Source organism: Mauremys mutica, chromosome 6, assembly GCF_020497125.1.
Source record: "Mauremys mutica isolate MM-2020 ecotype Southern chromosome 6, ASM2049712v1, whole genome shotgun sequence".
Lineage (NCBI taxonomy): Eukaryota > Metazoa > Chordata > Testudines > Geoemydidae > Mauremys > Mauremys mutica.
Genome location: NC_059077.1, coordinates 44515430 through 44530222, shown reverse-complemented (window position 1 = coordinate 44530222; position 14793 = coordinate 44515430). Strand labels below are relative to the sequence as shown.

Genomic DNA, 14793 nt, shown 5'->3' with positions numbered 1-14793 from the left:
ATACATCCCTGTCTTGCAGCTATAGTCAGCTGAGCCAATTCTTTCTATAGCTGCAAGACAAGGATGTATGGTAGGGCTAGAGCCATCCTCCATGCCCCAAAACAGGAACACAGTTATTGTCATAACGAATCAATACTAGGCTCAATCAAGACCAACCTACGGTAGAGTTCCCTTGTTGTGGAACTCTTTTGGGAGTCCTTTGCTGGTTGCCCGTAGAGCACACTGTGAGTTCCATTCACTTCGTTTCAGTTGGCCTGTGACTATTCTCTGTTCTCTCGATTTTGCATCTGCACCCCACATTTGTTTCTTCCAATTCCTATAACAAGTTAGGACTTGATCCTCTTGGCGTGGGTATTGGTCTCTTTTTTCTGCCTGACCCCATAATATTTTTTTATTTTTACTGGGCACCATCTTAGCTTGCTGTTTATGTGTTTAGCTGGCTTTTCTTTAGATGTACAGTGCTTGGCTGCATCACAATAGCAATTCTGTAAATGGATTACATGTATCAATAAAGTGTCTGTGTTAAGCCACTAGCAGAAGGATGGAATACTATAGGTATAGACTTCTATTTACCTGAATGTGATCCAGGCCAGTCTGTTTCTGATCATGGTTCCTTTTACCCGATTTCTAAAAGACCTAAACAGCTTAGCAAGATAGATCTGTCAAGTTACTTGCTCTCTCAATTTCCTATCTACACTGATCAACTGAGCATGATCTTTCTTTTGCTTAGGTTCATTTTTAATCTTATTTTCCTGACTTTCATGGTTGAGCTCCTCTATCACCTATTATAGTTCATCAGTATTTTCTGAGAACACAGTGCTTTTGCCTGTGAATCTGATGCGGTTTTCACCTGCTTTCCATTTATGTGAAGTCCCTAGTTTGGTCCCAACTAAGCGTCTACAGCTGTTTTGTAGACATGCCTGAAAGCCGTTGAAAGAGGTGGTGTGGTGTTTTTTTTTTTGTTTTTTTTTGCTTTTCTTTCTGTCACTAAACTAGAAGTCTTTCTAGTTAAGTGTCTGGTATTCTTCACTTTTTATTTACCATGGGAAAGAAGTCTGTTTTGAAAAATGTTTTCTGAAAGCCATCTTCTCTTCAATGGTTGAAATCCAGTGCTGCAATGAATCAGTTACAGTATTTGGTAAAGAGGCATTAGGTTAAATAAATTCCTCAAGAGCCAGATGTATCCCTGGTGCAGCTCCATTGAGCTGACTATAATTGATTCACCGAGCTCCAAGGATTTACTCTAGGGATGAGTTTGGCCCTTTGTCTGCATTCTTGTGTTTTACTGATATGTCAGTTCTCTGCTCCTCAGGCCTTGCATCCTTCGTGCTGGTAATAAGTGACTTCTCCACTTACCGCTCTGTTCATTTTCTTCACTGCTTGCTTGTTTTTCGTTTAACTCTTTTTATACTTTTAGAAGTACGCTATATGTCCTGAAAATGGCATTCTCTTGCTGGTAGAAGTAAGATTTGAACTGTAGAGCCCTTTACAGTTAAATCATTCCCTTTGTGAATTAGACAGAGCTGTGAGGCACATAGGTTTATTTATGGTGGCAGCCTCAGGCTTCAGAGCCTAGACTCTCCCTGGCTCGCTAAGTGTGTTCTGTATAAAGGTACTAGGGAAATGGACTTCAGAAGAGTTGAATCAGATGGAGAGCATTATAGCACCTTGAAAGACTTGTTACAGAGCCCATTAATGTTGCTGTTTAGTGCTGTTAGTGAGATGTTTGTACTTCCTTAAAGCTTTTCTTTGGTAGCATTCTGATACTGACAGTATAAAGCTCAAAAACATTACTAAAATAAATGAAACAATAACAAAAAGATTTGAAAATACTTACAGCAATGTTCTGTGAGAATAATATTTAAAAATAGCAGTGATTTGACTGTGTAATGTCTCCTAGTCTAGGGTAACCAAGACTTTCTTGGTTAGGCATATGCCCATTTTTTTCTTCTTTATACCTTATGAAAACATTTTGAATTTTCATATATCTGTTCATATTTATTTTAAGGTCCACTCCTTGAAATTTAGTTCATGATTTATCATAATTTTGTATAAATTTTTCCAGTATCAATATAGTAAACAATATGAAGCATGACAAACTATACTTCAAAGACTGTGAGATCCATAAAGGGCTCATTAAATGTTACCTGGGAAAAATGACCCTCAAGATCATGTGGACAATCCTGCTAGAAAAGTATATTTAACCTGTGATTAAAATGCAGTTTAATCCTGAAAAATGATTGTGAGAATTCTGTTCTATACAAGGTCTTATACAGCGTTCATCTGTATAGTACAGGGGTCGGCAGCCTTTCAGAAGTGGTGTGCCACGTCTTCATTTATTCACTCTAATTTAAGGTTTCACGTGCCAGTAATACAGTTAAACGTTTTTAGAAGGTCTCTTTCTATAAATCTATAATATATAACTAAACTACTGTTGTATGTAAAGTAAATAAGGTTTTTAAAATGTTGAAGAAGCTTCATTTAAAACTAAATTAAAATGCAGAGCCCTCGGATCGGTGGCCAGGACCTGGGCAGTGTGAGTGCCTTCGGCACACGTGCCATAGGTTGCCTACCCCTGGTATAGTATCTAAGCACCTTCCAGCAGAGCTTTAAGCAATATGACTAAAATCTGTCATGTGATTCATTCTTTCTGTCCTCAGGGGAAAAATTGTACGTGCAGTGGAATGTTTTAGTTTTGGTTCATTCTTTTAAATTATATGTATGCCGTGTTATGTGTGCATATTAGCAAAGTCAAAGTGCGTCCTGCACTTGGAGCCAAAGGTGGTGAGGTTTGTGGTGCTTTTTAGGGCTTGTCCACATGGAGAAGTTAGTGCACAGCAAGCCAGGGTGTGAATTTAGAGTCCCTTAGCTGCACTACACTACCTCCCCATCTGGACATTTTTACTGCACACTAGAAGTATCTTTGGGTGGTTTAGCTTGGTACACTTCAAGGCATATTACGCTAAAGCGCACAAATAATAAGAGAATTAAGTAGAAATTTCTTTTCCTCACTACAGAATTCTGTAGGTTTGCTCAAAAATTCTGTAGAAAGATTGTTATTGTCTGTTTAAATCCTGTTTGACCTACCTGGATAGAACATATCATTGAGTTTCCTTTTTATGTTAGAATTAGTATAAAAATAAGCAATTTTTCATGCTTTGAAAATATTATTTATTATTGTAGCACCTACGAGCCCCAGCTATGGACCAGGACCCAACATAAATTTATCATCAAGATTTCAAAAAGTACATACCAGTTAATTCAAGAATGTTTGCAGTACTCTGTGTATTGCACTGCAGTTTTGAGTTTGTTTGGAATTTCTTCTGTGTTATTGTAGAACTCTTTTCCTACTGGGAAATGGTTACCAGTGAATTATCAAAGACCTCCATCAGCTACAACTCTGAAAAAACAGATTATCGTTGCAGTTTTACAGGGCAAATGCCTGAGAAACTGAATTGATACACAGAGCCAAGAGACACCAACAGATGTACTGTGTATTTTCTTTGAAGAATCTTTACATTCTTTAACAAATGGCAAATATTTATAGTGTTATTGTGTTGTAATGGGCTTTAAAATTCACATTCTTGTCTCTTTTGGTATAATAATGATGATGTGCAACCTCCGAGACAGAGCTTTATTATCTCAAATCCTTCAACCATTGGAGTCAGCAGCAAAATTCAATCTTACTCCATTGGGAGCTAGAGCAGGTCCTTAATTAATAAGAAGGTTTTGCGCTGTGTAATGCAGAAGCATTAACAATTTTTTAAGTTACCAAGTGTCTCCATACTTTTAAAAAACAGGGTTTTGAAGCCCTAATTCATTTTCAAAAAATAAAACAGTTTCCTTGACGTTTTTATTCTCTAGCTGTATAGAAGTACAGTACTAACATCAGGTCGTTCTCTTTTATCTACAAGGTCCACAGATCCATTAACCAACAGGCTCTCAATCTGCATGTGGGTTTATAGGTAGAACCAGACCTGTTAGTCACTGATAGGGGAGGGTGAAGAGCCTGCAAGGTTTTAGTTCTGCCTTCATAGCTACCAGAAGTTTTACCTGACCTCCTGCTGCAGAGTAAAAACATTATTTAAAATAATAATTAATTAATTAATTAATTGCTATAAATATGACCCCTTGCGGGGGCATGACCAGGTTTCCAGGAGTCTGCCAAAATAAACCAGATTTGGGCTGGTGTAGACTTGCTAGGGCTCAGGGCAGAAAGCCAAAGCCCGAGCCCCACCACCCAGGGCTGAAGCTGAAGCCGAAGCCCAAGCAACTTAGTGTCATGTGGCCCCCTGTGGCATGGGGCCCTGGGCAATTGCCCTGCTTGCTAACCCATGATGCTGGCCTTGGCTTTTAATATACTCGTTATGCAGAAAAACAGTTGTTGTGGCACAGACGGGATGTGGAATTTTTATAGCTTGTTGGGGGGGCCTCAGAAAGAAAAAGCTTGGATCCCTGCTCTTTAGTTGTGTTTCTGGTTCTCCCTCATGTTGGGAATGTAAGGGTACATGTCTTCTCTACTGCTGAGAAACCATTAGTAACTTAGAGAAGAAATTTTCTGAAAGTGAAAATACATTTTCATATTGCCCTGGAATGAATTACTTAAACGCCAGTTTCCAAATGTAAGATCTTCATGTATCAGGCAACGTATCTACAGTACTTTAGAGTCAAGGTTGAAATTACTCTTTCAACTTCTTGATCCTCTCTAGGTGCATTTTTTTCTAAAATAAAACTGCTTAATTTGAGCTTACTTTGTACTTTGATGGTGGCGAAATGCACATGCATGCATGAATGACCATGGGTCTATAGTCATTAAAATCATAAACAGAAAAAAAGATGAAGCCTAAAATCACTAGCTAAATAAAAGCTTATGTACAGTAGCACTTGTACAACGGATATTATAGAGACAGATTTCGCCCCCCCCACACACACACACCCACACTCTTAGGCCACCAGGTTTTAGTCCAACTGCTGTATCATAGAAAAATAACATCTTTGCTCAACAATATTAGCTGTAAACCAACTTCTCTGAAATAAATTGTTCCAGTGATGCTAATGCCAGCCTTAGCTTTAGTAATCTAAAAGAGTAGGCAACATGGGTATTGAAAATATTTTGACATTATTTATTATGAAAGTACAGCTGCCCTTGTATTACAGTAGTGAGAATGTGAAATGCACTTAAGTGCTAAAACTATATCACAAAAAGTTAAAAACTCTGCATAACTAAGAGCTGCCATTAATTCTGTGTTTATTAGGGTAGTACTAGATCAATGGCTCTCAACCTTTCCAGACTTACTGTACCCCTTTCAGGAGTCTGGTTTGTCTTGTGTACCCTCAAGTTTCACCTTTTAAAACTACTTAAAAACTTTAGTTTCACTTAAAAACTACTTGCTTACAAAATCAGACATAAAAAGATAAAGGTGTCACAGCACACTGTTACTGAAAAATTGCTGACTTTCTCATTTTTACCATACAATTATAAAATAAATTAATTGGAATATAAACATTGTCATTGCATTTCAGAGTATAGTATATAGAGCAGTATAAACAGGTCATTGTCTGTATGAAATTTTAGTTTGTGCCGACTTCGCTAGTGCTTTGCATGTAGCCTGTTGTAAAACTAAGCAAATACCTAGATGAGTTGATGTACCCCCGGAAGACCTCTGTGTACCCTCAGGGGTAGGCATACCCCTGGTTGAGAACCACTGTACTGGAGGACAGGGCTCCAATGTGGCAGACACTGTACTAACAGAAAACATTTGTACACGCATTTGTGTTTGGATTGAAAAATTGCTGTGCATCTTTTAAAACATTTTTATAATCCTAATTTCATGAAGATTTGTGGCTAATAGACATTACTGTTAGAATTATTTTCACAATTGTCAAGTGCATGTGAAAGCAGGGAAAAACCTGGATATTTGTAAATATGTAACATATTTAGCAAGATAAAACAAAACCCTCAAAGTGACTGTGTAATTAAATATTAGCATTAGACAGTTCCAAATTGCCGACCTAAGGCTATAATTAATTGTCCTCCTCTGCAGATGTCATAAAAGGGAATGCAGAAGAAGTAGATTAGATTAGAGAATGGTAATAGAGGAAAAGAGTGATGTTCAGTACTGCTTTGGGATTTGCATATATTGTAAGTTAGATAGGAGCAATCATTTAGTGTGTAAGTGTATGAGACAAAATGAATACAGATGGGGACATGGCCAGATTTTGATTAGAGGGAAGCTGTTGCCCCTCTCTAAGGACCTAGTCCTCCAACACAGGCATATGCCTTACTTGACTAGTGAGAGGAGTCTCACTGACTTCAAGGATTGTTGGGGAGAGCCATATATCATCTTGAGGGGAAGAAGAATGAGGAAGGGAAGTTTTATTCCTTCCATCCATATCCCAAATTACCTGTCAGCAACTGACTTCCCCTCACTTTGCCACACGAAAAAAGCCTTTTGCAGTGTTTGCATGAAAAAATGTTTTGAGGAAGGAGGAAACTAGATCACAGATGGTTTGTGTCTGCAGGAGGGTGAGGTTGTGGCAAGAGGGTCAGACACTGGACTTAAGAGTTCTGACATCCTTCTCCCTCCGTTTAAGATTCTTTGAATGCAGCTCATATGAGAAGGTGAGCAGTGCAACATGATGAGTAATCCTGAAGATCTAGTATTCTGAATACACAGGGAAATGGGGAGTGGCATGGGTTTTGAATATGAAGGTCTTGTTCTACTATTTCTAGCGTAATTACAGTTATTCTTATATTTGTTCTTTCCTTAGAGGTGTAAAACCTTTCATTTTAATTAGATCATGTTCTGAGCAATTAGAAGCTATGTTTGTCTCAGGGAAACTGCTGTGTGGGTTATAATTCTCTCCATGGTCTCTCTGATCAGGTAGACTAGCTACAGGCAAGAATCAAATATAGGAGTGAAAGATTATAATCTTTAAATTCTATGTACACTTTTAATCAGGGTTAAACCAAAGATAGATCTGGGTATTACTATTCATTATGCTACGCTTGGCACTTACATTCTTTGCTATTAATATTTATATTTCCATAATGGTAGCTTGCAAGAAGTCCCTTGTATGAATAAATACAACCAATAAGTAAAGTATTGTGTGTTTCTAGATAACAGCTAACTTTCTCTTATTTGAAACCATTTTAGGATTTTGTGTCTAGGATCTTATTTTCCAAAGTACAAATAATCTTATTTTAAAGAAAGGGGTCACTTTTTACTAAGAGGCTGTTTCTAATTTTTTGAAATACTTTCCTCACTCAGTCTAATGACCAGAACAATAAAAAAGGGGAAATTGGTGAAATCTGCTCACGTTTAGGGGGAACTGCAATACGCTAGGTATACTAAAGCACACGCTGGTTTAGCAGGAGGACATAGCACCATTGATTAACTATATTATTCTACGGCATGCTAGTCCTGTTTTACTTTTATACCACTTAATGAAATGTGTATTTAGGCCCAGATTTTCAAAAGCGCTCAAAGCTCACTTAGGCACCAAAATAAGTGGTCAGATTCTGAGTGCTAAAATCTTTGGAAAATCTGGCCGTAAGTGTCACAATGGGAGCTGCTGAGCCCTGAGCACTTTTGAACATCTCGCCCAGAGTGTCCAAATGTGTGCGCATGATGTAGATGCTCTCTAGACCAGTGGTTCTCCACTTGTGGTCTGCGGATTCCTGGGGCTCTGCAGACTATGTCTAAGATTTCCAAAGGGGTCTGCACCTCCATTTGAAATTTTTTTTGGGTCCGCAAATGAAAAAGGATTGAGAACCACTGGTCTAGACTAAATGTCCCTTTTGATGCCAATCATCAACTGAATTGTACAGGGTAAAACGGATTTATTTGGGGTTTAGACCCCATTGGGAATTGGGCATCTGAGTGTTAAAGACAAGAACACTTCTGTAAGCTGCTTTCAGTTAAGTCTGCAGCTTTGGGGCAAGTAATTCAGACCCTGGGTCTGTGTTGGAGAAGACGGGCATGTCTGGCTCAGCAAGACAGGGTGCTGGAGTTCTGAGCTGTCAGGGAAAGCAGGGGCAGAAGCAGCCTTGGCACATCACTTGGCAGTTCTCAGGGGGGTTTCTGAGATTCAACCCGTCACAATAGCACTGTGTACTGGGCACACAAGCGGCGCTTCTCAGCTAGGCCTAGGTGGTCAGGCAATCCTGAGCTGTCATGGAAACAGGGGCATGCTATGGGTCCAGCTGATGCCCCTTGTTCACACTCTGGCAGCCTGCGAGGAGACACTTGATGCCATTATTGTTCACCTTGGTGAAAGGATTTGGGAAGATGTAAGGGGGTCAAATTGCTACTCAGAGCTACATGGGCTTTTGGGCAGATCCAGGAATTGTTCTGTGAGGTGACAATTCTTTGGGCCTGACATGTTGCAGCACAGTGTGTGTGTGGCTGGGGGGGATGAAGACTTGATGGGTCAATAAGTCCAGGGGGTCTGTGAATAGCGAAGTGGCTTGTCATAAATAAACAGATCAGGGTTAAGGTCTCTTTTCCCTGGAAAGGGTTAACAAGCTCAGTAACCTGAGAAACACCTGACCAGAGGACCAATCAAGGAACAGGATTATTTTCAAATCTCTGTGGAGGGAAGCCTTTGTCTGTGTTCCTTGTTTGCTCAGAGCTCTCTTTGGATCTAAGGCCTGGTCCACACTAAAAAGGGGGTTCGAATTAGGGTACGCAAATTCAGCTACGTGAATAGCGTAGCTGAATTCGAAGTACCCTAATTCGAACTACTCACCCGTCCAGACGCGGCGGGGTCGAACTCCGCGGCTCCAAGGTCGACTCCGCCACCGCCGTTTGCAGTGGTGGAGTACCGGAGTCAACCGCGGCGCTTCCGGAGTTCGAACTATCGCGTCTAGATCAGACGCGATAGTTCGAACTCCGAGAAGTCGAACTCTCCGCGTCGACCCGGACGGTAAGTGTGGATTAGCCCTAAGAGAGGACAGTCATGTCTCCAAGTTCTCCTGAAGTAGTTTCTACTAATTAATAGTGAGTATTAATTAGAAAGGCGAATTAGTCTTTTGAGTTGTTTTCTACATTTGCAATTGTGTGTTTGCTAAAGGAAATTCTTTATTCCTGTTTGCTGTTACTTTGCTTTCACTGAGAAAGAAAGGGGGAGGGGGGATTCTCTCCAGAGATTGATAAGTTTAGACCCTGTATGGTTCTATCTTGGATTACAGAGACAAGTTACTTTCTTTTTATTCTTTAATAAATTCTTTTCTTTTCTTTGGACTTGGTTAATTCCTTCTCTTGTGGAAATTCAGGGGAAGGGGAGGGGGGAAGAGAGAGTTCCTCCTGGGTTTGATTCAAGCAGTTTGAATCAGGTATCTCTTTCCAGGACTAGGGAAGGGGAGGGGGAGGTAAGTCCCTCTTTGTGTTGAGTCAAGGATTTGACTCGGTGTATATCTCTCCAGAGTGGCTAGGAGAGAGGGAGGAGGGAAGTGGGCTGCTTCCCTGTGTGTAGAGATTCAGGGACATTGAATCTGTGTTCCCCAGGGAAAGTTGGGGGACAGGCAGTGTGTCAGACACTTTAACCTGACTGGTGGCAGCGAGAACCAGGCCTAAACTAGGATTTTAGTTTAGAGGGAAACTAAGGCAGGTCCCCACATTGGAACCCAACAGCTCCAAGTGGGGGTGAGACCTGTGACAGGCTATATTCATATATACCCAAGGGGGGGGTGTAATTCTCCACTGGGACCTCTTACTGGGCATCTGAGTTATTCAGGGAGGATGGGGTACGCCTATCTGCTGGGGGAATGCATATAATTATGTCTGATATTAACCTAGTGGGGTAGGAGGAGGCAGCCAGGCATCATTGCTGATGTCTCCTTGTGGCAGATGTGGCAGGTATTGTTATGGAAGGGATACAGTTGTCAGATAAAACAGTTTAGAAAGGATTTGAAGGAAAGCATCCCTGAAGGAAGCTGAGTAAGGGGGGAGTTGAGGCTCCTATGACTAGAACAGCGAGGAGCCAGTCCCCCTCCTTTTATAATCCCCTTAATCTCAGAGGAGGGAAGGGCAGCAGGGTCCCAGCCATTGGATGGCTGGGAACCAGGCTGGGGATTATATGGAAATGATTAGGGACAGGATAATGACCTTCACTGTACAATTTATTGTTGGGTATGTCCTGATATTTTAGGTGAATAATGTGGCAATCTAATTAAACCACATCCATTGCCTCCTCTCTCCTGTCTTTCTTCTGGCATGGCCGGGCAATAATTCTTTTAATCACTGCTTGCTTTTCATTGCCCTTCCAATGCAGACATTTCAATCCATGTTCTGGAGGAAAGAAGAGTCTGGGGAAAGCACTTTTGCAGATTATTTGTAGTATGTTTAGAAAGACAGTCCCTAATCTGAAGAGGAAAGACACAAAGCATGTATTTTGTATCTGTTATGCATGTGTGAATAACAGGAATATCATTGGAGTGTGCTGCATTCCCAATATGCACCAAAAAAAAAAGTGAAGCAAAAAAAGTGAAAACAAAGACAGCAGGTGAACATGTTAATTTTAGCATGGGATTAGTTTGATTTCTACTGCCACTGAGTTGTTTTCAAGGATTGTCTACCAGATAACTGAGTGTGCTTGGACTGCATCACACTTCATTGAGCAAATCATTATTCAGGGTGCAACACTTGTATCCTTTGTACACCTCCGATATAACGTGATCCGATATAACATGGGTTTGCATACAGTGCGATAAAGCAGCGCTCCCACGAATCAGTGCACCAGCTCCCAGCCCTGGGGCGCTCCACTTCCCGCCGCCGGTGAGAGTGGGGAGGTTGGGGAAAGGATGCTGTCTTCCACATGAAATGTTAGGTCTTGAGGTGTTCATTTATCTAAGGTGGTGGCCTGTGCTTTTAAAGTTCCTGAGAAAGGGAGCATGGGTTGTCCAAAAGAAGGGTGTTTTACACATTATTTTCTAGACATCTAAAATTATATATGAAATGTATCAAGTGTGCTAAGTGATTTATAAAGTAAATAAAAGAGACATGATCTGCCCTAAGCCATTTACACTGTTGTTATTGACATGAAGTGACAAACAAGAGCAATGAACTCTTGGATATATGTGGAATGGGGAAAAGGGAGGCTGGAGGTTAAAATGATGTGGTTATCTGACTATGTTATATGACGATTCTGCTACATCCATTGTTCGGTAGAATTTTGTATCTTTGTTGCTTTCACTGCTTATTGTGGACATTGCAGAAAAAAGTTAGTCTTGAGCAGTGATTTGAAAGAAGAGAGGAAGCGGACTTGGTTGTCTGGAGTTGGAAGTGTGTTCAGTGTAAAGGGGGCCACACAGAAGGAGATGCAAAGAAGAGAAAGGAGGGGAAGACAGGAAGGTGCTTTGAAACTGAGTATCATTGACGGAAATAGAAATGAAAGCTGACTAGGGAGGAGTTATGTAGGACCTTGAAGGCAATTATGAGATGTCCAAATAGGAACTAGGGGAGGGATTCAGAGGGGAGTGACAGCTGAGAAAGATGATTTTCACAGCTGTATTTTGAATGCAGTTCAGGGAAGCAATGTGGGTAAGAGACAGACTAAAGCAGAGTTCATGGCCAGGATATGGACAATAGTCTTAGCTATTGAGACAAAGAGGACGGTTTACATTTTTGGAATTGCAAGACTTGGAAACTGTGTGTCTGCATGAGGAGAAGAGGGATGAGTCCATCATGAGATCCTGAATGATGGGGATCATGGTGGTATTATCCACGGCAATAAAAAATGATAGTCAGAGGAGCGTTGGAGAAGAAGAATAAGCTCTGCTTAGGGCTGCCATATTGTGCCTTTTTATGCACTACAAAGGAAGATGTATCTTTAATAAAGCACACACTATTTGCCTGAGAAGCAAAGGAAAAAAGAGACTTCCAAAAAACCCACACCCAATCCATCCTACCATCCTCAAGAATAAATCTGGGAAAAGAGGTTAATTGTGCATCATGGGCCTTCAAACACTTGAAATATTACAGCAACTAACCTCAACAAGCATGGAAAGACGTGGTCTCTGACAGCCTGGACTCAAATCATTTAGGGCTTCAAGTATAACATTCAACCAATTGAGCTGCCCCCTGAAATGGATATACATCTCTACCCTGCTATAATGCGACCCGATATAACATGGGTTTGCATATAGTGCGGTAGCAGCGGCGCTCCAGTGGCGCTTTAAAAGTTCCGGGGCTCCAGCTGCTGCGGGGAGCCCTGGGCCCTTTAAATCACCGCCAGAGCCCTGTCGCTGCTACCCTGGGGCTGCGGCAGTGGGGCTCGCCGGCAATTTAAAGGGCCCAGGGCTCCGGCTGCTGCGGGGAGCCCAGGGCCCTTTAAATCACCGCCGGAGCCCTGCCGCCCCTACCCCGATATAACGGGATTTCAGCTATAATGCAGAAGGGATTTTTGATTCCCCACGACCGTATTTTAGCGGGATAGAGGTGTAGTGACAAAGCAGTTGTCAAAATAGGTCTAATATGTTTCCCGCAGCTAATGCTATTAAGCAGGAAAACCATCACATTTTCCTCCATTTGTGATTTCCAAGTAAGCTTCAAGAGCGCGCCCATCTAAAGAGTAATGCAATAATTCCCTACATGCAAGAGAGAACTCAGGTAATTGTTCCAAATCATCCACAGAGATTTCTTAGAGACCAGAAATACTTGAGCCATACCATCTACCCCCACTATGAACTGTGTATATGCTAGTTAAGAAAACCCCATCTTTACAGTATAAAAAGATGCTAACAGATGTAATAAAATCACTGGGTGTGGACTCCTTGTCCATCACTAGGAAATCATCAGCCAGTGAGAGCAGTGCAGGCTCTAAGCCATTCCTCAGCCAAACTCTAAATCAAAAAGGATCAAGTTTCTAACAGTCAAACTCAGGATCTTTTTAATCAGTGTAACAGGATAATATACGTATCTTGCATGAAATGGTAATGTCAGTATTGAGAGTGTTTTTCTAAATGTGTGTGACTGAAATGTCATTTGTCTGATCCACGTTTGTGAAATAATGGGCACTGTAAGGTCATTTTTGGCCAAAAATGTGTATATCATATCTGTGTGTATTTTACAAAACCGGAGACTAAGAAGTGTTGATGTGAAATGTAACAAACAAACTAAACTAAAATACCCTTGTAGCATTGTCCCAGTGCATTAGAACCTGAAAATGAAATTGACTAGAAATGAAGTAGGCTATTTTCATTGTCCAAATAGAGAGAAGTGCAAGGAGTGAAAAAAACAACCTAGATTTCTGAAAGCTATTTACATTAACTTGTCAATTTTTATACTCTAAGATGATGACAGTAATGTAGCTAAAGATTTTTTTAAATATGATTTTTATCCTGACAGTTCTCCTTTTCTTTAGTTTGAAGTGAATTTACTGGCAAGTTTGAAGGCTCCAATTTTTTTATCGATATCATGCACTTCATTGTAAATTTAAAACAGCATCACTTTATTATAATATCCACAACGAATTTTTCACTGTGTTCTTTTAATGTGCTTGGCCATGTTTAAAAAGTTTGTTTAAAACAATGTTGTTCAAGTGTTGTCTTTTGTTCAGGACAATACTATTTGAGGAAAGCACAGACCAGGAGGGCCAAACTTACTGACCGTCTGAGCCGCATACAATAATCTTTTGAAGTTCAAGAGCTGCAAGATACACACAACCTGCCCTACGGGGCGATGCCTGCCAGGGTGTGGAGCTTTTGCCCTGATGACCCGCACTGGGCTAAAGCCCTTAGACCAGGGGTCGGCAACCTTTCAGAAGTGGTGTGCCAAGTCTTCATTTATTCACTCTAATTTAAGGTTTCGCGTGCCAGTAATACGTTTTAACGTTTTTAGAAGGTCTCTTTCTATAAGTCTATAATATATAACTAAACTATTGTTGTATGTAAAGTAAATAAGGTTTTTAAAATGTTTAAGAAGCTTCATTTAAAATTAAATTAAAATGCAGAGCCCCCCCCCCTCCCCCCGGACCGGTGGCCAGGACCCGGGCAGTGTGAGTGCTACTGAAAATCAGCTCGCGTGCCGCCTTCGGCACGTGTGCCATAGGTTGCCTACCCCTGCCTTAGACTCACCTCCCTGCAGGGCAGAAGCCCCTCGTCCCACCACCCCGCCGTAGAGCAGAAACCCCTCATCGCACAACACTGCCGCAGAGTAGAAGCACCAAGCTCCCCCCCTTCCCAGTCTTGTAGGCAGAGAATGTTTCCCGCAGCTAATGCTATTAAGCAGGAAAACCATCACATTTTCCTCCATTTGTGATTTCCAAGTAAGCTTCAAGAGCGTAGAGGGCTCTGGGAGCCGCATTTTAACTGTAGAAGAGCTGCATACAGCTCACAAACCACTGTTTGGCCATGCCTGGCACAGACATAGAAAAAGAGACCAATAACAAAGTAGTGGTTCTTTGCTACTGCTGCACTCTGATAACTACCATTCATTTGTTTCTTAATTCTTAGACTAAGCACAACTTGTTTTTAATAACTACTGGTGGCTAATGATCCCACACATAACTGCTTGTTTTTATTAGGTTTCCAGCGATGCATTTCTATAGGGCAGATTTCAATTTTTGCAGTGTTATCGTGCATGCAGTGTGCTGCTGTGGGATATCTGGAACTTTTTCTCCACTTCTTACTCGTCTGCGTATAGCTAGAGGCACCTAATTTAATAATATATTAAGTCTCAATGTGTCTCTAACAAAAGAGTCAGCCACAATAGGGAGTCTATTCTTCCACAGATGCATTTGCAATTTATACACCTAACTCACTCATAAGCAGATAGGGGACAAAATTACTTC

At 41.0% G+C, this 14793-nt stretch overlaps 1 protein-coding gene across 15 annotated transcripts in view; it reads left to right on the top strand.

Annotated features, from left to right (window-relative positions):
- Positions 1–14793, top strand: part of SV2C (synaptic vesicle glycoprotein 2C) — a 312143-nt gene that overhangs the window by 200109 nt on the left and 97241 nt on the right. The gene's annotated exons all lie outside the window — the stretch shown is intronic.